General features: G+C 45.6%; 1 long non-coding RNA gene across 1 annotated transcript in view; it reads left to right on the top strand.

The window, feature by feature from the left end:
* Positions 1–25,063, top strand: part of LOC132810745 (uncharacterized) — a 52,735-nt gene extending 27,672 nt beyond the window's left edge. Inside the window, exons 3-5 of the long non-coding RNA XR_009643064.1 lie at positions 2,557–2,684; positions 12,945–13,079; positions 24,946–25,063. This is a non-coding gene — a long non-coding RNA (uncharacterized LOC132810745). The remainder of the gene's footprint in view (positions 1–2,556; positions 2,685–12,944; positions 13,080–24,945) is intronic.
* The last annotated feature ends 246 nt before the right edge of the window (positions 25,064–25,309 follow it).

Below are 25,309 nucleotides of genomic sequence, written 5' to 3' on the forward strand. Positions count from 1 at the left end.
GGTGAGCACCGGGGCGTTCTGTCCTTGTTACGGTTGGAGGGGTGGGGTTTGAAGGTGGAGGTGCGGGATGTGGACGAGATGCGTTGGAGGGCATCTTTTACCACGTGGGAAGGGAAATTCCGATCCCTAAAGAAGGAGGCTATTTGGTGTGTTCTGTGGTGGAAGTGGCCCACCTGGGAGCAGGTACGGCGGAGGCGGAGGAATTGGGAATAGAGGTTGGGAATTTTGCAGGCGGTAGGATAGGAAGATATGTAATCTAGACATCTGTGGGAGTGGGTAGGTTTGTAAAAAATGTTGGTGTCAAGTCAGTTGTCATAAGGGGCTGGAGAGGGCCAGGAAGGGGAGGGAGGTATTGGAGATGGTCCCGGTAAATTTAAGGTCAGGGTGGAATGTGTTGGTGAAGTTGATGAATTGCTCAAACTCCTCGAGGGAGCACGAGGTGGTGCCAATGCAGTCATCAATGTTGCAGAGGAAGACGTTGGGAGTGGTGCCATTGTAACTACGGAAGATGGACTGTTCTACGTAGCCAACAAAGAGACAGGCATAGCTGGGGCCCATGCGGGTGCCCATTGCTACCCCTTTGGTCTGGAGGAAGTGGGAGGATTTGAAGGAAAAATTGTTAAGGGTGAGGACAAGTTCAGCCAAACGAATGAGAGTGTCGGTGGAAGGGTACTGTTGTGGACGTCGGGAGAGGAAGAAACGGAGGGCTTGGAGGTCCTGGTCATGGTGGATGGAGGTGTAGAGGGATTAGATATTCATTGTGAAGATGAGGCATTGGGGGCCAAGGAAACGGAAGTGTTGGAGGAGTGGAGGGTGTGGGTGGTTTCTCGAACGAATGTGGGTAGTTCCTGGACTGGGGTATAGGACAATGTCGAGGTAGGAAGACATGAGTTCAGTGGGGCAGGAGCATGCTGAGACAATGGGTCGGCCAGGGTGGTCAGGCTTGTGGATCGTGGGCAGGAGGTAGAACCGGGCAGTGGGGGATCCCGGACAATGAGGTTGGAAGCTGTGGGTGGGAGATCTCCTCCTGAGGTGATGAGGTTCTGTATGCTCTAGGAGATGACGGTTTGGTGATGGGAGGTGGGTCATGGTAGAGGGGGTGGTAGGGGGAGGTATGTTTGAGTTGACATCATGGTTTCAGCGGTGTAGAGGTCAGTGTGTCAGACTACCTCTGCACCCCCTTTATCTGCTGGTTTGATGGTGAGGTTGGGATTGGAGCAGAGGGAGTGGAGGGCTGCACGTTGTGAGGGTGAGAGGTTTGAGTGGGGGAGGGGGTAGATAGGTTGAGGCGGTTAATGTGTCGGTGGAAGTTGGAAATGAAGAGATCGAAGGCAGGTAATAGGCCAGCGCGGGGTGTCCAGGTGGATGGAGTGTATTGGAGGCCGGAAAAGGGGTTCTCAGAAAATAGGTGGGAGTGTTCATTGTCAAAATAAGCTTTGAGGCGGAGGCAGTGGAAGGAGTGTTCGATATCACGGCGTGTATTAAATTAATTGATGTTTGGACGGAGGAGGATAAAGATGAGGCCTTTGCTGAGGACTGATCACTCGTCCTCAGTGAGGGGGAGGTCAGGGGGAATGGTGAAAATTCGGCAGGAGTGGGAGCTGGGACCAGGCGTAGGTGTGGTGCTGGGGGAGGGGACGGTGCCTGTAACTGGAGTGGGTGTGGTGTTAGGGGGGATGGGGATGGAGTCATGAACAGGGGTGGTGTTCCCCTCAGGGTTCTGGGAGCGGGGATGGTGACGGTGGGACCTGGGAGCGGGGATGGTGACGGTGGGACTTGGGAGCGGTGTCAGCAGAATGCAGGTGAGTGGTGTTGGTGGGGACAGAAGTGGTGGCAAACACGGGCAGTGGGGGGGGCGTGGAGGTCACTGAGTGTGTGACATCAGCAATGGTGTGAGGGGCGGAAGTGATGTCACTTGTGTTGTATGAGGAATTGTGAGGGGCGGAAATGGCATTTACTTTATTTTAACCAATAATTTCCTGTCACAAATCTATTTGACAATGTTGTATTTTAATTAAACTCAGTCCCTTAATGTTTCTTTCTGTTGGTCTTCATCCACATCTCCATGGTGTTCCAATATTTCAACTTTTCTCTTTGGACTTGGGAATTTCCATTCACCTCAGACCTGTCCCTCTCCTCATCTGTGTCCGTTTATAGCACACTGCATAATCCTGGTACCAGAGGAGCCTATCCCAATAAAATAGCTCAGTCCTCCCTGAGTACTGGGAGCAGTGCTCACTGGTCAGAACCACTTCTGATGATACCATTGTGTGATCCTGACACCTTCCAGCACTCTGCTGATATCACTCAGTCTCTCTCCATGTGATATCCCTCACTGTGTGGGTCTATTGGCTGCCTCTGTCAGTGTCTCTCACTCTTGCAGTTACTCCAGATCCTGAGCCAACAGCATTCCCCACTCCAGAGGGAAGCAACTGCACAGGCCATGGATGGAGAAGGGAATTTCCATATCTCTGTGGGACTCAGTGCCATTCTCCATTGTGTAACCTTCATTGCATTAGTCTAATTTCCCATTCTGTCTACTTCTGTCTCCTGTAGGTATTCCTGATGTCCCTGACTCAGCAGAATTCCCAATTCCTTCTCGTCCATCACCACATTGAAGCTGGTTGGTCAGCCAGAGAGAGATGGAGAGTGAGATCTGGAGCCTTCAGTAAATCCTGCAGCCGGTAAGATCACTCACAGTAAACAGCTCAGGGAGGAGTTCATGGGCTTTAATTCAGACCCTGAGGGCATGATGTAGGAACAATGCTGGGAAAGGAACATGAGAACATTCTCTGGCTTCATTATCACCATCTTGTCTGTCAATTCATCTGTTCAACAGAACCCTCCCTATGTCTGCCAGCTTCTCCACTGTCTGTTTCATGGATACCACTTCCGCTATCTTTATCAGCCCCTACAATCCTGCTTATCCCTGTAAGCTCCTCATATCAGTAAAACTCTCCAAGTTTCTGCCTTTGCCTTTAATCCTGGGTTCTGTCACATCTCTCCTTAACTGAAGAAAATTAACTCTTCAGTTCCTTAAGCCATCCCTGTCAGTGTAGTCCTTTCCAGACCTGAAAAACCTCCCTGTCTTTGTGACTTTGTTGAACTCCTACTACCTTCATGATCTCTGTAACCTTCCCGTCATGACAACAAAAAAGCTCTGTACCTTCGTAACCTCCTCCTTGTTAGACTCTTCCTTGTCTCTGGGCACAAAGCAGAGTGGCCCTGCTTCTCTCATAAATTAGTCTCTGCATTTCTATTGATGACTATATACTCTTCCTGTCTCTAAGACACACTCAGTCTCTGTAAACTGTGCTGGTCCCGACTGATGTAATTTCCTTCAGTAACTACAAACCTTTATACCTTTAATCTCCTCCAGACGCGACCACGCAGTTTATTTCTATAACCTCCACGAGTGATACAGTCATAGAGATGTAGAGCACGGAAACAGACCCTTCGGTCCAACCCGTCCATTCCGACCAGATATCCCAATCCAATCTAGTCCCACCTGCCAGCACTTGGCCCATATTCTTCCAAACCCTTCCCATTCATATACCCATCCAATTGCCTCTTAAATGTTGCAATTGTACCATCCTCCACCACATCCTCTGGCAGCTCGTTCCATACACTTACCACCCTCTGCTTGAAAAGGTTGCCCCTGAGGTATCTTTTACACCTTTCCTCTCTCAAACTAAATCTATGCCCTCTAATTCTGGACTCCCTGTCCCCAGGGAAAAGGCTTTGTCTATTTATCCTATCCTGTCCAAACCCCTCATAATTTTGTAAACCACTGTAAGGTCACCCCTCAGCCTCCGAACCTCCAGGGAAAACCGCCCCAGCCTGTTCAGCCTCTCTCTGTAGCTCAAATCCTCCAACCCTGGCAACATCCTTGTCAATCTTTTCTGAACCCTTTCAAGTTTCACGACATCTTTCTGACAGGAAGGAGACCGGAATTGCACAAAGCATTCCAACAGTGGCCTAACCAATGTTTTGTATGGCCGCAACATGACCTCCCAACTCCTGTACTCAATACTCTGACCAATAAAGGGAAGCATACCAAATGCCGCCTTCACTATCCTATCTACGTGCGACTCTACTTTCAAGGAGCTGTGAACTTGCACTCCAAGGTCTCATTGGTCAGCAAAACTCCCTTGGAACTTACCATTACATGAATAAGCCCTGCTAAGAGTTGCTTTCCCAAAATGCAGCACATCGCATTAATCTGAATTAAACTCCATCTGCCACTTAGCCCATTGGCCCATCTGGTCCAGATCCTGTTGCAACCTTCTTCGCTGTCCACTACACTTCCAATTTTGGTGTCATATGTAAACTTACTAACTATACATCTTTTGCTCGCATCCAGATCATTTATGTAAATGACAAACAGAAGAGGGCCCAGCACTGATCCTTGTGGCACCGCTCTGGTCACTGGCCTCCAGTCTGAAAAACAACCCTCCACCACCACTCTCTGTCTTTTACCTTTGAGCCAGTTCTGTATCCAAATGGCTAGTTCTCCCTGTATTCCATGAGTTCTAACCTTGCTAATCAGTCTCCCATGGGGAACCTTGTCGAATGCCTCACTGAAGTCCATATAGATCACATCTGTCACTCTGCCCTCCTCAATCTTCTTTGTTGCTTCTTCAAAAAACTCAATTAAGTTTATGAGACATGATTTCCCACGCACAAAGCCATGTCGACTATTCCTAATCAGTCCTTGCCTTTCCAAATATATGTGCATCTTGTCCATCAGGATTCCCTCCAACAACTTGCCCACCACTGAGTTCAGGCTCACCGGTCTATAGTTCCCTGGCTTGTCTTTACCCACCTCCTTAAACAGTGGCACCACTTTTGCCAACCTCCAGTCTTCTGACACCTCACCTGTGACTATCGATGATAAAAATATCTCAGCAAGAGGCCCAGCAATCACTTCTCTAGCTTCCCACAGAGTTCTCGGGTACACCTGGTCAGGTCCTGGGGCTTTATCTACTTTTAACCGTTTCAAGACATCCAGCACTTCCTCCTCGGTAATCTGGGCATTTCGCAAGGTGTCACCATCTATTTCTCTGCGGTCTATATCTTCCATATCCTTTTCCACAATAAATACTGATGCAAAATATTCATTTAGTATCTCCACCATTTCCTGCGGCTACACACAAAGGCCGCCTTGCTGATCTTTGTGGGGCCCTATTCTCTCCCGAGTTACCCTTTTTTCCTTAATATATTTGTAAAAACCCTTTGCATTCTCCTTAATTCTATTTGTCAGCCCTATCTCATGTCCGCGTTTTGCCCTCCTGATTTCCCTCTTAAGTATACTCCTACTTCCTTTATACTCTTCTAAGGATTCCCCCGATCGATCCTGTCTATGCCTGACATTTGCTTCCTTCCTTTTCTGAACCAAACACTCAATTTCTTTAGTCATCCAGAATTCCCTATACCTACCAGCCTTCCCTTTCACCCTGACAGGAATATACTTTCTCTGGAGTCTTGTTATCTCATTTTCTGAAGGCTTCCCATTTTCCAGCTGTCCCTTTAGCTGCGAACATCTGCCTCCAATCAGCTTTCAAAAGTCCTTGCCTAATACCGTCAATATTGGCCTTTCTCCAATTTAGAACATCAACTTTTAGATCTGGTCTATCCTTTTCCATCACTATTTTAAAACAAACAGAATTATTGTCGCTGGCCCCAAAGTGCTCCCCCACTGACACCTCAGTCACCTGTCCTGCCTTATTTCCTAAGAGTAGGTCAATTTTTGCACCTTCTCTAGTAGGTACATCCACATACTGAATCAGAAAATTGTCTTGTACACACGTAAGAAATTCCTCTCCATCTAAACCTTTAACACTATGGCAGTCCCAGTCAATGTTTGGAAAGTTAAAATCCCCGACCATACCTACCCTATTATTCGTACAGATAGCTGAGATCGCCTTACAAGTTTGTTTGGCAATTTCCCTCTGACTATTGGGGGGTCTGTAATACAATCCTAATAAGGTGATCATCCCTTTCTTATTTCTCGGTTCCACCCAAATAACTTCCCTGGATGTATTTCTGGGAATATCCTCCCTCAGAACCGCTATAATGATATCCCTTATCAAAAATACCACTCCCCCTCCTCTCTTGCCACCCTTTCTATCCTTCCTGTAGCATTTGTATCCAGGAACATTAAGCTGCCAGTCCTGCCCATCCCTGAGTCATGTTTCTGTAATTGCTATGAGATCCCAGTCCCATGTTCCTAACCATGCCCTGAGTTCATCTGCCTTCCCTGTTAGGCCCCTTGCATTGAAATAAATGCAGTTTAATTTATTAGTCCTACCTTGTCCCTGCCTGTCCTGACTGTTTGACTCACTTCTGTTCTCAGCTGTACCTGTCTCAGATCGAGCTCTCAAAATCCTCCCTGTGATTGTTACCACGTCCCATCCCTGCATTCCTCCAAATCCCTGTAAAGTCCTCCCATTCCTAAAACATTCCCTGTATCTGTCACCTGTCCCAGCTTCCACAACCCTCCCACTCTCTGTAAGACTCTCCCCACCCCCCTACCCCCGTCCCAGTGACTACAGCCCGCTGTATCACTGAATGCCAGTAGTCACTATAATATCAGATTAAGATGTGAAAGCAAGAACACTGTACTGGGTTAGATATCTGTCCTGATCATATTGAATGGTGGGACCGACTCTGTGGTCAAATGGACGATATCTGCTCTTCTTTCCTGTGGTTCTCTATAAGCTTACTCTCTATATAACCTCCTTCAGTCCCCACAGACCTCCCTATCTCCATAAGCTCCTTCAGTCCCCACGACTCTTCCCATCCATGTAACCTGAACCCTTCCCCAAAACCTCCCTAATTCCATAACCTCCAAAAGGCCCCACGACCCTCCCTATCTCCATAATCTCACCCTGACCAAACGACCCTCCCATTCAGAGTAACCTCCTTCAATTCCCATGATCCTCCTGATCTGTGCAACTGCGTTCAGGCCCAACAGCCCTCCCGATCTCTTTGTCCCCTTTCAGACCCCACAGCACTCCCTACCTCCATGATGTTCTTCAGTCACCACTGCACTCTTTATGTCTATAATCTCATTCAGTCCCCACATCACTCCCTATCTCCATAATGTCCTTCAGTCCCCATGACCCTCCTTATTTCCAAAACATCTATTACCTGTTGAACCTGTAAGCTCCCTTTTTCAGTTTGTTAAACACGAACTCCCATAACCCTTTCTGCTGCCAGTCTGAAACCAAACAGTGTTGGCCTGATAGTAGGTCGGGAGCTGGAATGTGTTTGAAAGGATATGTCAGTGAACAATAACTGGACCCTTAGAAACACACTTAATAAAAAGAGAATGTTGCTTTGAGCCTGTAGGATTGTATTTTTATTGGTGTGAGTATAAATGGCAGGATAGATACGGGTGTAGGACTGGCTGTACCGAAGATACGGTTTATTTAAATTTTCAGAAACCTTTACACAAGTTTCAATAAGGGCTAAAGAGTAACCTGGTAGAGAATCGGGCCCCTTAACTATCAGGAGGTGGGTGAGATGTTAGACAAAATAGTCTTGTCAGAATTTACTGTGGAGAAAGACATGGAAGCTCGGGAACTTGGGGAAATAAATAGTGATGTCTTGTAAAGAATCCTCAACAGAGAAGAAAAAGTGTTGGAATCTTAAAACAAATAAAGGTTAATTAATCCTCAGTAGCTCATTAGGTCTATCCTTGAATATTCATGGGAAGCTAGGGAAGAGATTGCGGTGTCCCTAACAGAGATATTTATATTATCATCAGACACAATGAGTTACCGGAAGAGTGGAGGGCGGCTAATGCTATTCCATCACTTTAGGTCTGCAGGGAAAAGCCAGGAAATCACAGCGCAGTGAGCCAGTGCTGGGTAAGTTGTTGGAGGAGATTCTGAGAGAAAGGAGCTACATATATTTGGAAAGGCAAGGGCTGATTAGAGATATTCAGCATGGCTTTGTGAGTGGGAAACCGTATTTCACAAACTGGATTGACTCTTCGAGGAGGTGGCCAAGAGATAGATGAAGGCAGAGCAGTCAGCGTTGTCTACATGGACTTCAGCAAAGCATTTAACAAGGTTCCAATGGATGTACAACATCTAGTCAAGAGGAAGAAGGAAGCTGACTTAAGGTTGAGGAACCAAAGATCCGAAGCAGGGCTCTAGAGAGTTACATGGGGCAGTACGGTGGCTCAGTGGTTAGCACTGCTGCCTCACAGCACCAGGGACGCGATTACAATTCCAGCCCCAGGTGACTGTCTGTGTGGAGTTTGCACATTCTCTCCATGTCTGCATGGGTTTCCTCCGGGTGCTCCGGTTTCCACCCACAACCCAAAGATGAGCAGGTTAGGTGAATCAGCCATGTGTTGTTCAAGAAAGGGAATGGAGATAATTCTGGGAATCACAGACCTGTCAGTCTTCTCTCTGTGATGTGCAGATTATTGGAGAGGACTCTGGGAGACGGGATTTATGATTCCTTGGAAAACCATAGTTTGATTAGAGAAAGTCTCATGGCTTTGTTAGGGACAGGTCATGCCTCACAATTCTTATTGAATCCTTTGAGAATGTGACAAAATGCATTTATGGCTCATTGAGAAAGTACAGAGCATGGGATACATGGAAACCTGTCTGTCTGGATACAGAATTCCTGGCCCATAGAAGACAGAGGGTGATGCCAGATGGAAAGCATTCAGCCTGGAGCTCGGTGACCAGTGGTTTTCTGCACGGAGAGGTTACAGGACCTCTGCTCTTGGTGATTTTATGAATGACTTGGATGTGTGAGTGGAAGAGTGGGTTAGTAACTTTGCCAATGAGACGAAGGTTGGTGGAGTGGTGAATAGTGTGGATGTCTGCTGGAGATTGCAATGGGACATTGACAGGATGTAGAGCTGGGCTGAGAAGTGGCAGATAAAGTCAAATCTGGAAAAGTGTGAAGTGATGCATTTTGGAAGGTGAGACTTGAATGCAGAATACAGGGATAAAGGCAGAATACTGGATAGTGTGGAGCAACAGATGGATCTTGGATTTCATGACCAGAGATCCCCTCAAATTTGTCACCAAGCTGATAGTGTTGTTAAGAAAGAATATGGTGTATCGGCTTTCATTAGCTGAGGGATTGAGTTTTTAAAGCCGTGAGGTTATGCTGCAGCTCTATACAGCCCTGTTTAGATCCCAATTAGAATATTGTGTTCAGTTTTGATCCCTTCATTACAGGAAGGATGTGGATGCTTGAGAGAGGGTAAAGAAGAGATTTACCAGAATGCTGCCTGTTCTGGAGAGCATGTCTTATGAAGAAAGGTTGAGGGAGCTAAGGCTTTTCTCATTGGAGTGAAGAAGGGTGTGGTGTGATTTGGTAGAAGTGAACAAGGTGGTGTGAGGCATAGATGGAGTGAATATTGAGAGACCTCTTTATCCCATGGTATACATGGTACCAGGGGGCATAATTGTAAGGTGATTGGAGGATGGGTAAGAGGAGATTTCAGATGTAGGTCCTTTAAATAGAGAGTGGTGAATTGGTGGAATGGGACATTTAACAGACTCTTGGATAGGCACATGGATGGGAGCAAAATGAAGGGTATGTCAGTTAGTTTGATCTTACAGTCGGGTAAAAGGTGGGCATGACATCATGGCCGAAAGGTCTTGTGCTGTACTGTTCTGTGTTCTACGATCCGTCTGGGAAATGGGTAATAAGCTCAGATCAATGTAAAAGGATATGGCATTCAGGAGGAGCTAGTCAACTGGATACAAAATTGGGCTTGATGGTGGGAGACAGAGGGCAATGGGAGGCATGTTGTCTTTCTGACTGGAGGCATGTGACCAGCGGTGAAGTTGGTCCCCTGTTGTTTGTCATTTGGATAAATGGTTTGGATGGGAATATTGGTTTTGTGGTAAGTACGTTTTTTGAGTGACACTGAAATTGTTGGTAAAGTGGACAGTGAAGAAATTTATCCAAGATACAACAAGATTAACAGTACTGCTGGGATAGTGGGCTGAAGAATAGCAGATGGAGTTTAATTAGCTAAATGTGAAGTGTTCCTTTTTGATGAAACAATCCAGGGTGGGACCTGTACAGTTAGTGTTCGGGCCCTGGGTGGTGTTGTCAGTCAGAGACCCAGGGATGCAGGTAGATAGCTCTTTGTAAGTGGTGTCACAGGTAGACAGGCTGGTGAAGCAGGCATTTGGGATGGTTACCTTCTTTGGGCAGAGCAATAAGAGTAGGAGTTGGGATGTCATGTTGTGGCTGTATATAAAAGCATTGTTGACCAGTAGGAAGTACTCATCTGGTTCACTTACATCCTTTAGAGAAGAACAACTGACATTCTAACCTGGTCTGACCTGCACGGGACACCAGACCCACAGCAATATGGCTGACTCTGTGCTATACTCTGGATAATTAGCAGTGGGGCAAAGAATGCTGGTCCAGGCAGTGACACCCACATCCCATGAATGAATAAATAAAAATACCTATGTCCCTCCCTACCTCTGCAAATCCCTCCCACCTGCAGCAATCTGTACTGGCTTTGTAACACCCTTCAGACCCTGACCACTCTGTGTAACTCTCTCACCACCTCCAGCACCTTCAGCTCTCCCGGTTCCTTTTGTGACATAAAACCTTGACAATTATTCCCTCTTCCATCTGACCTCCTCCTGCGAGCAGACCCTTTGCAATCCCTTTAAAACTTACTGCTAAAACATTCTCTCACTTCAGGATTTTAAGTACTTTTCGGTGATCCTCTAAGCCCGATAATCTAATATGATCCTTTTTACTTGAGTGAGGGACCGATGGGAATTTCTTGCTGAGGATTTGTCTGTTTCAATGGAATGTCCTTTTGTTGAGTGTTTTACACTGCTCCTTTAAATGGTTTCCACTGTTCATTTACAGACACATGTTTCAATCTGTTTAGGCTGTTTACCTTGGTCAGTTCTCCTCTCAAACTCACGTAATTGGCTAATTTTGTTTCTAGTTGTAGCGTGTGCTTTCTGTGATTCACTTTAAAACTTTATATTTCTTTAAGCTGCACTTTATCACAATTTCCCTGAGGATCTCTCCAGGTGACATTACTCATTCACGAAGTTTCATCACACAACGGTCGCTCTGAGATAGTTATGTCCCTCGCCAGTTGCACAATTTGTTATTCAAAGAAACAGTGAAAACTAATTGTCTAAACTCCTCTTCCAATATCACTGTTGTCAGTGTGACTGTCCCACATTTTGTGAATATTGATGTTTCCCAAAATTATCGCAATGTGTTTGTTTAAAAAATTCCAATGAGTTCCTGTGTAATGCAGTGATGAGCAAGGGAATACTGTTCAGTGTCTAAAACTGTTGTGCTGCTTGTGTCCTTGGCAAGTAGTAGCCAGAATTTACATTCAGACTGATTCTTCCTCATGATCTGAGACCAAATGCTTTCTCTGTAATGCCTTTCTTACCCATTATTGTTAGCGTTGCCCACTTGGCCTGAGTTTCCGCAAGGTTGTGATCCATTGAATATTTATGTCCACCTTTTGTTCACCCTGTAACCATATCTCTCTGGTGTCTAAACCTTTTTTTTTTATCTCAGTGTCACTAATCCATCTGCCTTATTGATAAGACTTCATCCATTCAAAAATGAAATAATTTATTCTTTCCCACAATTTCCTGTCACAAACCTATTCACTGATGTACAGTTTTAGTTAATCGCTGACCCTTCCTGGTCCTTCCTGCTTGCCTTCAGTCACATTCCCATGTTGTTCCGATGCTTCACCTTTTCTCTTCGGATTTGGAAAATTCCTTTCATCTGGATCCTGTCCCAGCATCCTCTCTGTCAGTTTAAAGCCCTGTCCATAAACCTACTGACATGATTGGCCAGGACCCAGGTCACTGGGCCCACCACGATACCAGTGGGACCATTCTATTAAATTTTTTTATAAATCAGGTAGGGGATGTGGGTGTCTCTGACTGACCAGCCTTTATTACCTATCCCTACCTGCCCATGAGCTGAGTAGCTTGCTCGGCCATTTCAGAGGGTAATTGAGAGGCAAACACCTTGCTGTGGGTATGTCGTGTAGACCAAGTGAGGATGATCAGATCTCGTTGTCAAAAGGCGAAGTGCACGCCACGGTGGCTCAGTGATTAGCTCTCCTGCCTCACAGCACCAGGGTTCCAGGTTCGATTCCAGCCCCAGGTGGCTGTGTGGAGTCTGCACATTCTCCCTGTGTCTGCATGAAATGCCTCCGGATGCTCCGGTTTCCTCCCACAGTCCAAAGCCGTGCAAGTCAGGCGAATTAGCAATGCTAAATTGCCCATGATGTTAGGTGTATTTGGTCGAGAGAGAAGGGTCTGAGTGGGTTAATCTTTGGATGGATGGTGTGGACAGGTTGGGTCAAAAGGCCTGTTTCCACACTGTACAAAATCTAATCTAAGGGATTGTAATTTTTGTACATCAGCAATGGTTTCATATTTGTTTATGGATTGTTAATTGCTATTTTTAAAATTATTGATTTTAAATTCCACCATATCTTATGATGGGATTCAAACCTGCCTCCCCTGAGCACTGGCTGAGGTTTTGGACAAATGCGCTAACAATAATATTACTAGGCCATCGCTTCACCTGCTCACTGATTGCTCATCCCTGAGCACTGATACATGAAGCTAAACCCATTCTTCCAACATGATTGTGTGATCCTGAAGTCTTCCAGCACTCCGGTGATATCACTTAGTCTCTCTCCATGTGGTATCCCTCCCTGTGAGGGTCTAATTGCTGCCTCTGTCAGTGTCTCTCGCTCTTGCAGCTACTCCAGATCCTGAGCCAACAGAATTCTCCACTCCAGAGAGACGCAACAGCACAGGCCAGGGATGGAGCTTGGGATTTTCTAGATATCTGTGGGGTTCATTTCCATTCTCCTTGTGTAACCCTCACTGAATCAGTCTAATTTTCCATTCTGTCTATTTCTCTGTCTCCTGTAGGTACTCAGGAGGTTCCTGAATCAATAGACTTCCCAACTGCTGTGTGTCTCATCCATCACCTCATTGAAGATGGTTGGTCAGCCAGGGAGACAAAGGGCAGGGAGATCTGGAGCCTTCAATAAATCCTGCAGTGAGGTAAGATCACTCACAGTGCACAGAGCAGGGAGCAATGGGAGGGCTGCAAACATCGGCTAACAATACATGATACAGATACAGTGCTTGATGGGGAGCACAGTATAGACACACCCCATGCTCAATCACCACATCTACTTTAACTTATGTTGCACTGAGACAGCATCGGGAGTTCAGAGTTATCAGTCCAGGCCTGTGCTGTCTTAGTGAGCATCAGGACAACAGAGGGGAAAGCAGGCCTCCCACGAGAGGGTGTGAATGCTGCCTGGGATCTTTCTGTTCTGTGTTCTCCCTCCAACACTGTATTAAGACTCACTACTCTGCAACACTGTATCTGTGGCATGGCTTGTGCACCAGTATCTTCAGTCATTTTTAACTCCTATAACAGTAGTTGTCCCTGTAACCTCCTCCCTTCCCGATAGTCCCTCCACATATTTGAGATGTACTGCATTCCAGACTACCATCCCTATCGCTGTAACTTGCTTCAGTGTCCACAACATGCCTTATTTTGGTACTGTAATCCTCTTTAACTGGATACAGAGTGATACAGCACGGAAACAGAACCTGTGGTCCTACTCCTCAATACTGCCCATGTTACCTAAACTGAATGAGTCTCATTTGCCTGCATTTGGCCCTTATCTCTTCAAACCTTCTGCTCTCAATGTACCTCCCAAATATCTGTTCCATGCTGTAATTGTTCTTGTTTCTCCCATGTGCCTGAGGCAGTCTGTTCCATCTATGCACCATCCTCTGTGGATAATGTTCCCCGTCAGCTCCCCCTTCAAGTCCTTGCTCTCTCACGTCCCGTTTATATCCTCGAGTTTTGGACTCACCTACCCTTGGCTATTCACCATTCTTAGGGCCACCCCGAAGATTCATCTGTCAATGACGGCAAATTTGCCAAATGTCGCTTTTCCCACCCTGTCCATCCGGTATGCCACTTCTGAAGAACAATGAAACTTGCACCCCCTGGTCTCTCTCTCTCTCTCTCTCTTTCTCTCTATTCGACAACCCTGGCCAGAGCCCTTCCATTAACTGTATTAGTCCTCTATGGTTTGTCTTAACAAAATCCAACACCTGAATTAAACTCCATCTTTCATTGTCTGGTCCACTGGCCCAGTTGGTCAAGACCCCCTTTGATAACCGTATTTACTGCCCACTACACCATTAATTTGATCATCAACAAACTTACGCACAATCACTTCTATATTTTCAACCAAATCATTTATGTAGATGATGCACATCAGTGGACCCAGCCCTGATCCTTTCTTCAATAATGGAATAAAACCATATTCTTGTCATAGAGCCAGACAGCATGGAAACTGACCCTTCAGCTGATACCCACCATCATCTAAAACTCAACTCTTCCCAGCTGCCTGTTGCTGGCCCATAGTACTCCAACCCTTCCCTATTCACCTGTTTATCCAAATATCTTTAAAGTGTTGTAATTGTACCCACATCAACCCCTTTCTCAGGAAGTTCATTCCAAACTCAAACCACCCTCGGTGTAGCAAATTGCCCCATATCTTTTTTTTGAACATCTCTCTCCGCTAACCTTAAAAATGTGGCCCCTCCTCTCGAGACTCTCCCATCCTGCGGAAAAGGCAGCTACCATTAAATGGATCTATATACCTCATTTTTTTCATAAACCTTTATAGTATCATGTCTCAACCTCCAGGCTCCAGTGAAAAAAGACTCAGCCTATCCAGCCATTTTTCAGAACCCAAGCCTTCCATACCCAGCAATATCCTGGTAAATCTCTTCTGAATCCCCTGCAGCTTAATAATATCCTCCCTATAACTGGGCGACCAGAACTGCACAGAGTATTGGAGAACAGGCCTCGCAAATGTCTGTGCAATCTCAATGCCGCTCATACCGCTCATGTTCATATAAGCCTCTGTAAGGTCATCACTCAGTCTCCGATTCTCCAGTGACAGTAACCCCAGCTTATTCAGCAACAACCCGGGAAATATCTTGTAAAGCTTTTCTAAGCCCTTTCAAGTTTCACAATATCCTTCCTGTAGCAGGGAGACTGGAATTGCAGAGGACTCCGAATGTGGTCTCATGCATTACTCTTGTTCCCTGAGTTCCCCAGTCTTTGTCCTCAGTAAGTTCTGGAGTGAAAAAATTGTTTAGGATCTTAGCAAATATCCTGCAGTTCCACACATCGATGGCCTCATTGATCTTTAATGGATACTATTTTGTCCTGAGTTCCTTATGCACTCTTAATATACTGATACAATCACTTTTGGATTCCCCTTTCCTTCTCTGCTGAGGCTATTTCATTGAGCCTTTCTCCATTCCTGTTTTCTACTCAAAGTGTATTCCTACAGCCCCTGTATATCCTCAGGGATTCCCTTGATCCAGCTGGCTATACCTGACATGTGCCCCCTTTTCCTTGACCAGACCCTCAATAGACAGCCAGTGTTTCCGAATGCTGTCAGCATTGAGCTGCACACACACAGGAACATGCTGACGCAGGTCGATCAGTTTAAAAATATTCTCACTTGCCAAACTTCCCTTTCCCTGTAAATAATTCCCTTCCCCAATCACATTTTGAAAGTTCCTGGCTAATACGATCAAGATTGGTCAGGCTCCATTTTATAACTTGCACTTGTGGACCAGGCCTGTCCTTTTCCAAAGCTGTTTTCAAACTACGAGAACTGTGGTTACTTTGGCAAAATGCTTGGCCACTCACATCTCAGTCCCCTTCCCTACCTTGATTCCCAAGGGGAGGTCAGGTTTTGCCCCTTTCTCTTTTCAGGCCATTTACATATTGATTGGGAGATCCTGGAACACAATTACCAAATGCCTCCCTTGCAAATGCTGAACACTGGCAGTCCCAGTCTAGGTTTGGAAAGTTCAAAAACCCTACCATAACAGCCCCATTATTATGGTTGATATTTAAGATGTCCCGATACATTTGTTCATCAGTCTGCCACGGATTATTCGGGGTCAGCAGTCAGATCGTATCAACGTGATGACCCATTCTTATTTCTCAGTTCTAACTTAGCTTCACTGGGCGATCCCACAGGAATATCCTCTCTAAGTCCTGCTGGGATGATTCATGCAATCAAAACCCACCACCACACGTCCACTGTTGCCTCCCCTTCCTGGAGCATCTCTACCTTGAAACAATGAACTGCCAGTCCTGCCCCTCCCTCAGCTGTGTTTCTGTAATAACTAAAATACCCCAGTCCCATGTTCCAATCCATGCCTTGAGTTCACCTTCCTTAGCTGTCAGGCCCCTTGTATTGAAATAAATGCAGTTGAATCATCAGTTTTCCCCCATTGCCTGCTATGTTCTTGCCTGGCTTATCTGCTGAAATTGCTGTCTTTAACACGTGTACCAGTCTCAATCTTCTTTCTGGCCTTACGTTTATTTAAGGTCCAACACCCTGCCAGACTAGGTTATGTCCTCTCAAGCATCTCTAGCAATTCACCCCAGCAGGATGTGGGTCCCTCTCCCGCTCCCAGTTGAGGTGCCTTTCCCACCCTGTAAACCTGTGCTGACACCTTCAGGGATCTATGAACTTGTCCACCAAGGTCCCTGTATTCCTCAGTACTCCGCAAAGTCCTACCATTCATTATGTCTGTCCTTCGCTTATCGTACCTCCCACAGAGTATTACCTCACTTCAATCAGAACTGAACTCTGCTTAGATTATCATCTGATCGACATCGAACAGCAGACGGAGACCATCCCCCTCACTGTGGATAACACCCTCACCTTTCATATCATCTGCAAACCTACTAATGATACCTTCTGCTTTCCCATCCGAGTCATTAATGGTCAATGGTTCCTGCACAGATCCCTGTGTACACCCGTTGGTGAAAGTATTCTACCCACCAGTTTTGCATCCAATTTGCCAACCTGCCTTGGAACCCAGTCCTTTTGGACCAACCTTCCATTTTGCATCTTATCAAAGGACTTATTCAAGTCCATGTAACCCACATCATCTGCACTGCCTTCATCAATATACTTAAGCACAATTTCAAAAACCTGAACTGAATTCCTCAGACAGTATCTTCCTCTGCCAAATCTGTGATGACTAAACCAAGTTGATCCTTATCTTTGCAAGTGTGGATTCATCCTCATAATTCATTCCAATAATTTCCCTCCCCCTGCTGTCAGACTATCTGCTCTGTAATTACCTGGCCTATCCCTGCTGTCCTTTTTGAACAAAGGAACCACATTAGCGATCCGCCAGTCATTCAGCACTTCACCTGAGTCCAGGAAAGTATATATATCCACCAACAATCTCTGGGTAATTAGCATGGGGTCAAAGAATGCTGGTCCAGGCAGTGACACCCACATCCCATGAATGAATAAATAAAAATAAATATGTCCCTCCCTACCTCTGCAAACCCCTCCAGCTGCAGTAATTCGTACTGGCTTTGTATCACCGTTCAGGCCCTGACCACTCTCTGTAACTCTCTCACTACCTCCAGCATCTTCATCTCTCCCTGTTCCTAACGTATCAATAAACCTTGACAATGTTTCCTCTTCCCATTGCCCTCCTCCTGCTAGCAGACCCATTGCAATCCCTTTAAAACTTACTCTAAAACTCTCACTTGAGGATTTTAAGTATTTTGTGGTGATCTTCTCAGCTTCCTAATCTAATATGATCCATTTTGTCCTGAGTGAGGGACCGGTGGGGATTTCTTGCTGAGTTTTTGTCTGTTAATGGAATGTCCTTTTGTTGAGTGTTTTACACTGTTCATTCAAATGTTTTCCACAGTTCATTTCCAGACACCCATATTTCAGTCTGTGTAGCCTATTTACCTTGGTCATTTTTCCTCTCAAACCCATGTAATTGGCTATTTTTGTTTCTATTTGTAGCTTGTCCTTTCTGTGATTTACTTGAAAACTTTATTTTTCTTTAAACTGCACTTTATCACAATTTTCCTGAGGATCTCTCCAGAATGACATAACTCATTCACTAAGCTTTCTCACACAACAGTCGCTCTGAGACAGTTACGTCCCTCGCCGGTTGCACAATGTGTTATTCTAAGAAATACTGAAAAAAATTCTCTGAACTCCTCTTCCAATATCACTGTTGTCAGTGTGACTGTCCCAGACTTTGCAAATATTGAAATTTCAATAAATGTTCACCATTCCTTTATTAAAAATTCCAATGAGTTCCTGTGTAATGCAGTGATGAGCAAGGGAATGCTGTTCAGTGGTCTAAAACTGTTCTGCTGCTTGTGTCCTTACAAGGAATAGCCAGAGGTTACATTCAGACTGACTCTACTTCATGATCTGAGACCAAATGCTTTCTCTGTAATGCCCGTCTTACCCATTATTGCTAGCGTTGTCCATTTTGCCTGAATTTGCACAATGTTGCGAAACATTGAATATTTATGTCCACCTTTTGTTCGCCCTGTAACCACATCTCTCTGGTGTCAAAATCTCTTTTATCTCTGTGCCACAAATCCATCTACCTTGTTGCAGAGACTTTGTCCATTAATAAAAAACATAATTTACTCTTTCCCACAATTTCCTGTCACAAATGGTTTTGCTGATCTACAGTTTTAGTTAAACTTTGGCCCATCCTGTTCCTTTCTGTTGTCTTCGGTCACATTTTCTGTTGCTTCACCTTTTCTATTTGGATTTGGAAAGCTTCTTTCACCTGAAGCCTGTCCCAGCATCCTCTTTGTCAGTTAAAAGCCCTGTCCATAATCCTACCAATGTGATTGGCCAGGACATTGTTCCACTGGAACTGTGCTGGGACCAATCTGAATGGATTTTTTAAAAATCCGGTCTGGGATGTGAGTGTCTCTGGCTGACCAGCCTTTATTGCCCATCCCTTGCTGCCCTTGAGCTAAGCAGCTGGCTCGCCCATTTCACAGGGTCATTGAGAGGCAAACACTTTGCTGTGGATATGTCGTGCAGACCACGTGAAAGTGAACTGTCGTCTTTCTCTGAAGGTCAAGTGTTTGGATTTTTATCAATACTTATTTATGGATTGTTAATTCTAATTTTTAAAACATATATTCATTTAAAATTCCACATGGTTAGAAGTTAGAAAAAAGAAGAGAGGTGGTCACTTTGTTGGGACTGTATTGTAGACTGAGTAGACCCAACAGATACCAGAGGAGCACGTGTGTAGAGGGATTGCAGATAACTATAGGAATAATAGAGGAGTACAGGCTGGAGATTTTAATATTCCCTGTATTGACTGGGCCACCTGGAGTATAACAGACTCGGACAGAGTGCAATTTTTCAAATATGTCCAAGAAAGGTTGCTAAATCAATATGCAGAGGGCCCTACTCTACTCAGGCAGGTGCGACACTGGACCCCACCCCCCAACTCAGAAAACGAGGCCGGGTTAGTGACTGAAGTGTCATTCGGAGAGCACTTTGGGTCCAGTGCCCACAACTGTCTTTGTTTTAACATAGTTATGAAGGAAGATCAGCAGGTCCCCAGATTGAAGAGGAAAACTGGAACAGGGCCAGGTTTGGGGCCATTCTGCAGGATCTGGCCAGCGTCAATGCTGTGAATTTAAAATTGCACAATGCCCAGTTATAATCCAACTCGCTTTGGAAGCGCTGGTGATCACCGTAACAGATGAAAGGCTTCAACTAAATTTGTTTGATATTATATTCCATGACCCTGCCATCCTGTTGCTATATATTCTGTGCCTTAGGATTGTGCTTCACAACCACCTGATGAAGGAGCAGTGCTCTGAAAGCTAGTGCTTTCAAATAAACTGGTTGGACTGGAACCGAGTGTTGGGTGATTTTTAACTTTGTACATCCCCTGTCCAACACTGGCACCTCCACATTATGATTCTAATCGATTGGGTGAGTCTGTTTGAAGGAAAAGAAACAACTGGCAAATGGGAGGCTTTTCAAAGTGTGATCTGAAGAATCCAGGACCAGTCTGCCCCATTGGGATAAAGGGAAAAGCTGGCAGGGTTAGGGATCCTTGGCTGGTGTGGGATAATAAGGCTCTGGTCTTGAAATGAAGACTGCATGCATTGGGTTTAAGCTTTCAGTATCTAGATAAACTCTTCTATTCTTAAAGACACCATCAATCTGTGGAGACCCTACAAACCTCTCAGTCCCTGTAACACTCCCAGTCTGCAGAAGTCATTCCAATGCCTGCGACTCTTTCAATCCAGTTCCTACAAGACCCACTATCTGTGTGATATCTTTTCATTGCCAGCACCCACCCTGTCAATGGAACATGCTGTAGTGTCTCCATTTATCTACTCATTTCCATAATCTTCTCCAGCTCTTACATGTGTAAACGTCTCCCTCCCCTACAACCCTTCCCACTCTGACTAAACTGGAGGAGGTTACGAATGCTCCCTAATCTGTGAAACTGTCTCCAACCAAAATTGCTGTCTTTGTCACTTGGAGAATCTGTCTGATTCCACACCCTCTTTATCTAAATAACCTGCAGAACCTAAGCCTTCCTGTATCTATAAACATCTTCAGTCACGACTACCCTCCATATGTCTATTTGTTTTTCCAATCTGTACAACCCACTTTATCTCTGTACTCAGCTCCATTCACCTGAAACATTCCTGTCTGTGTAAAATACCACTATCCTTATCCCTGTAAACTGCTCCATTCCTCCCAACCTCCCATCTCCATGAACTCCTGTAGGCCCGCCAGCTCTCCACATTTCTGTAACCTCCTGTGGCTCTGTGCCCCTTCCTCTCTGTGAAACCACCTCCAGTCCCCATACCCCTCCCAGTCTGGGACATCTGCTCCAGATCAGACCATTGCTGTCTCTGTTACCTCATACAACCTTAGCAACGCCTCCTATTTGTGTCACTTCATTTAGATCACATCCTCTCCCACTTCCCGGAACCTCTTGCTGCCATCATAACCCTTGCTATTTAGAACATGGATTAGCACATTCCGGTACAAGCCCTTCAGCCCTCAATATTGTGCTGACCTTTTATCCTACTCTGAAGACGAATCTAACCTGCATATCTTACATTTTACTGTCATTGATGTGCCTATCCAAGAGTTGCTTAGATGTGTGTAATGTGTCTGAATCTACCACGGCTGGCAGTCCATTCCACACACCCACCACACTGTGTCAATAACATACCAGTCCCGTCCATGCCGACAGGATATCCCAACCCCATCTAGTCCTACCTGCCAGCACCTGGCCCATATCCCTCTGATATCTAAGCTAAACGTACCGCCAATTACCTTAAACTTATGTCTCCTTGTGATCGCCATTTCACCATGGGAAATAGTCTCTGGTTATCCACTCCATCTATGCCTCTCATTCCCTTGTACACCTCTATCATGTCACCATTCTTCCTCCTTCGCTCTGATCAGAAAAGCCCCAGCTTCTACAACCTACCTTCTATGGGCATGCCCTCCAGTCCAGGCAGCATCCTGTTCAATCTCCTCTGCACTGTCTTTAAAGCTTCCACATCCTTCCTATAATGAAGCAAACAGAACTGTTCACAATATTCCAAGTGTGGTCTAACTGAGGTTCTGTAGAGCTGCAGCAAAACCTCGCATCTTTTCAACTCAATTCCACTGCTAATGAAAGCCAATACACCATATGCCTTCTTAACACCCTGTCAACTTGGGTGGTAACCTGAGGGAAACAGGATCCCTTTGTTCCTGCACGCTGCTAAGAATTCTGCCTTTAACCACATAAAGGTTTTCTGCAGAATCCTCCGATCTCAAACTATGCCTACCTTTGTAAGTTCCTCCAGACCCTACAACACTCATAAACTGTGAAACCTCCTCAAGTCCCTATATTCCTAATGTCTGCAAAATCCTGCCATCCTGATGTCCCTCCATATCTCTGTAACCCCCACCATCCTCCAGTGCCCTTCTAGGGAACATTGCAGAGGAAGGACGAGTTGGAGAGTCTGGGCCATGTTACGAGGTATGAAGGGCTGCAGAACCTGGAGGATGGTACAAATGTAGGAAGGGACTTGGGACCTGCAGGAGGTTGCGCAATTCATAGAACCTGCAGATGTGACCGAGGAAGGCTTGTGGAACCTGGAGGATATTATGAATTGAACCGCAGGTAATTTTTGATTGGACCATTCAGCCGATCTTACAGTCATAGAGATGTACAGCGTGGAAACAGACCCTTCAGTCAAACCCGGCCATGCCGACAGGATATCCCAACTCAATCTAGTCCCACCTGCCTGTACCTGGCCGATGTCCCTCCAAACTCTTTCTATTCATATATCCATCCAAATACTTCTTAAATGTTGCAATTGTACCATCTGTAAGATTGGCTGAAAGATCCAATCAAAAATTACCTGTAGTTCAAATTATAACATCCTCCAGGTTCCACAATACATTCACGGTCCCATCCTGCAGATCAGATATCTCAACCCAATATAGTCCCACCTGCCAGCACCCGGCCCATCTCCCTCTAAATCCTTCCTATTCATACATCCATCCAGATGCCTTTTAACTGTTGCAGTTGTACTAGCCTCCACCACTTCCTCTGCAGCTCATTCCATACATGTCCTATCCTCTGCGTGAAAACGTTGCCCCTTAGTTCTCTTTAATATCTTTCTCCTCTCACCCTAAACCTTGCCCTACAATTCTGGACTCGCACACCCCAGGGGAAACACTGTCTATTTACCTTATCCATGTCCCTCTTGATTTTATAAACCCCAATAAGGTCACCCCTCAGCCTCCGACTCTCCAGGGAAAACAACCATCGCCTGTTCAACTCTCCCTATAGCTCAACCCTGGCAACATCCTTGTAAATCTTCTTTGAACCCTTTCAATTTTCACAACATCCTTCCGATAGGAAGTAGAAAAGAGTTGCATGCAGTCTTCCAAAAGTGGCCTAACCACTGTCCTGTACAGCCGCAACATGACCCCCCAACTCCTGTATTCAATACTCTGACCAGTAAAGGAATGCATACCAAGTGCCTTCTTCGCTACCCTGACTACCTGTGACTTTACTGTCAAGGAACTCTGTATTTCATTTGAAAATTGCACAGACAGACAGAGTGGCCTGAGGTCTTCTGGGTAATGCTAGTTCAGTCTAAGCTGGTAGGCGGAGGCAGTGAAGTATTTGCAGTGCTGTCTGATGAATGGTCGAGAGATAATGCACATGTCAAACAGGCTATTGTAAGTGCTTATGGATTGCTATGAAAGGGAAGCCACTACAATTCCCTTTACTGTACCATCGCTAACAGACAAAGCTCCTTCAGACCTATATCCTCCGAATTGTTGAAACCTGCTATCGCCATGGCAACCCCTATTATTTCCAAACATTGTTGAGTCTCTAAAACCATCCCTATCAGTTTAATCTCCTCCTCTGCATACAACACTCCAGGTCTGTGTAATCTCTTTAAATCCTTCAGTTCCTATATACCTATGTGTAGGTGTGACTGCTTGGATGATAATACAGGAGTCATGGTTACCAAGTTTGGGAGTGAGACTGAAATTGGTGATAAAGTGGACAGTGAAGAGGGTTATCGAAGAGTACAAAGGGATCAACAGTTCTGCTGGGTCAGTGAGGTTAGAAAGAACAGGTGGAGAAATGCAAGATATTGTATTGTGGTAAAACAGACCAGGCTGGACTGGTAAAGTAAACATTCGGGCCCTTGTCAATCAGTGACCCAGGGACGCAGATACACAGTCTTTTGAAAGTAGCGTCATGGGTAGACAGGCTGGTGAAGCAGGCGTTTGGGATGGTTACCCTTCATTGGGCAGAGCATTGAGAGTAGGAGTTGGGATGTCATGGTGTGTCTGTACAGGACATTAGTGAGGTCACTGTATAAACATTGTTGATTTTCTGGAAAAAATCAACTTGTTCACGTGTGTCCTTCAGGGAGGGACATCTAGCATTCTTACCTGGTCTGGCTCACATGTGACTCCAGTCCCACAGCAATGTGTCTGACTCTGAGCTGTCTCTAGGCAATTAGCAGTGGGGTAATGTATGCTGGTCCATCCGGTGACATCCTCAGGCCGCGAATGAATCAATGAGAATACATATCTCCATCCCTAACTCTGCAAACAGCTCTAGCTGCAGCAATCCGTACTGGCATTGTAACATTGTTCAGGACTTTGCCTCTCTCTGTAACACCCTCACCACCTCCAGAACCTTCAATTCTCCCTGTTCCTATCATCTGACAATGTTTCCTCTTCCTACTGCACTCCTCCTGCTAGCAGAATCCATAGCGATCTCTTTAACAAATGTGTCCAAGTTTCTAAATGCTGGCTTCTCAGAATTGATCGTTTTTTTTTTCATCTCTTAATCAAATCTGTTAAGTCCTGGGCCAAGACTGTCCGAAGTGGGGAAGGAGCATTGGGAAGGTGTCGAGCACCACGAGACATGCTGTGGGGAAAATAGGAATCCAGGAGAAAACAGCACAAGAGGGCACTGTCACACCAACGCCAGACCCACCCCCTTCCCATGGCCACCTTGTGCCCCAAGTGTAACAAAGTCTGTGGAAGGCCACATCGGTCTGTACAGCCAATTGCAGACCCCCACCCCCACCCACATCCACGAGAGTGGGAGAGAGTCAGCCTCATCTGTGAGCCACCGCCAAAGAGATGAAGAGTTAGGAAGGTTGAATCCCCTCACAATTATCCCAGTGCCTTTGTTACAAATTCAAACAATTCCCTGTTAATACAGTGCCTAATAATGTGGTATCACTCAGTATCTCTCCATGTGGTATCCCTCGCTGTGTCAGTCTATTTGCTGCCTCTGGCAGCATTTCTCCCTCTTACAGATGCTCTGAGATCCTGAGTCAACAGAATTGTCCACTCCAGAGAGACGCAGCAGCACAGACAAGGGATGAAGACTGGGATTCTCGAGATCTCTGTTGGACGCAGTACCACTCTGCATGTGTTATCCTCATTACATCAGTCGAATTTTCCATTCTGTCTATTTCTGTCTCATGCAGGTAATCAGGATGTTCCTAACTCCTGTCTCATCCATCACCTCATTGAAGCTGGTTGGTCAGCCAGAGAGAGAGAGAGAGATAGAGAGAGGGAGACCTGGAGCCTTCAGTCAATCCTGCAGCCGGTAAGATCACTCACAGTAAACAGCACAAGGTGGAGGTGGTAGACTTCTGTATTCAGACCTGGAAGACAGGACATAGATAGAGAGCTGGGCAAGGAACAGCAACATTCTAGGCTTCATTCCCACCATCTTGTGAGGGTCCCGATTTCACCTCTGCTGTACTGGTCCTCAATGTGACAGCACAGGGGATAGCAGGCATCAATCCTGGTCCATGCTGTGTTAGTGATCTCTGTAATATCCTCCAG

This window comes from Hemiscyllium ocellatum, unplaced genomic scaffold (assembly GCF_020745735.1).
Source record: "Hemiscyllium ocellatum isolate sHemOce1 unplaced genomic scaffold, sHemOce1.pat.X.cur. scaffold_1865_pat_ctg1, whole genome shotgun sequence".
Classification (NCBI taxonomy): domain Eukaryota; kingdom Metazoa; phylum Chordata; class Chondrichthyes; order Orectolobiformes; family Hemiscylliidae; genus Hemiscyllium; species Hemiscyllium ocellatum.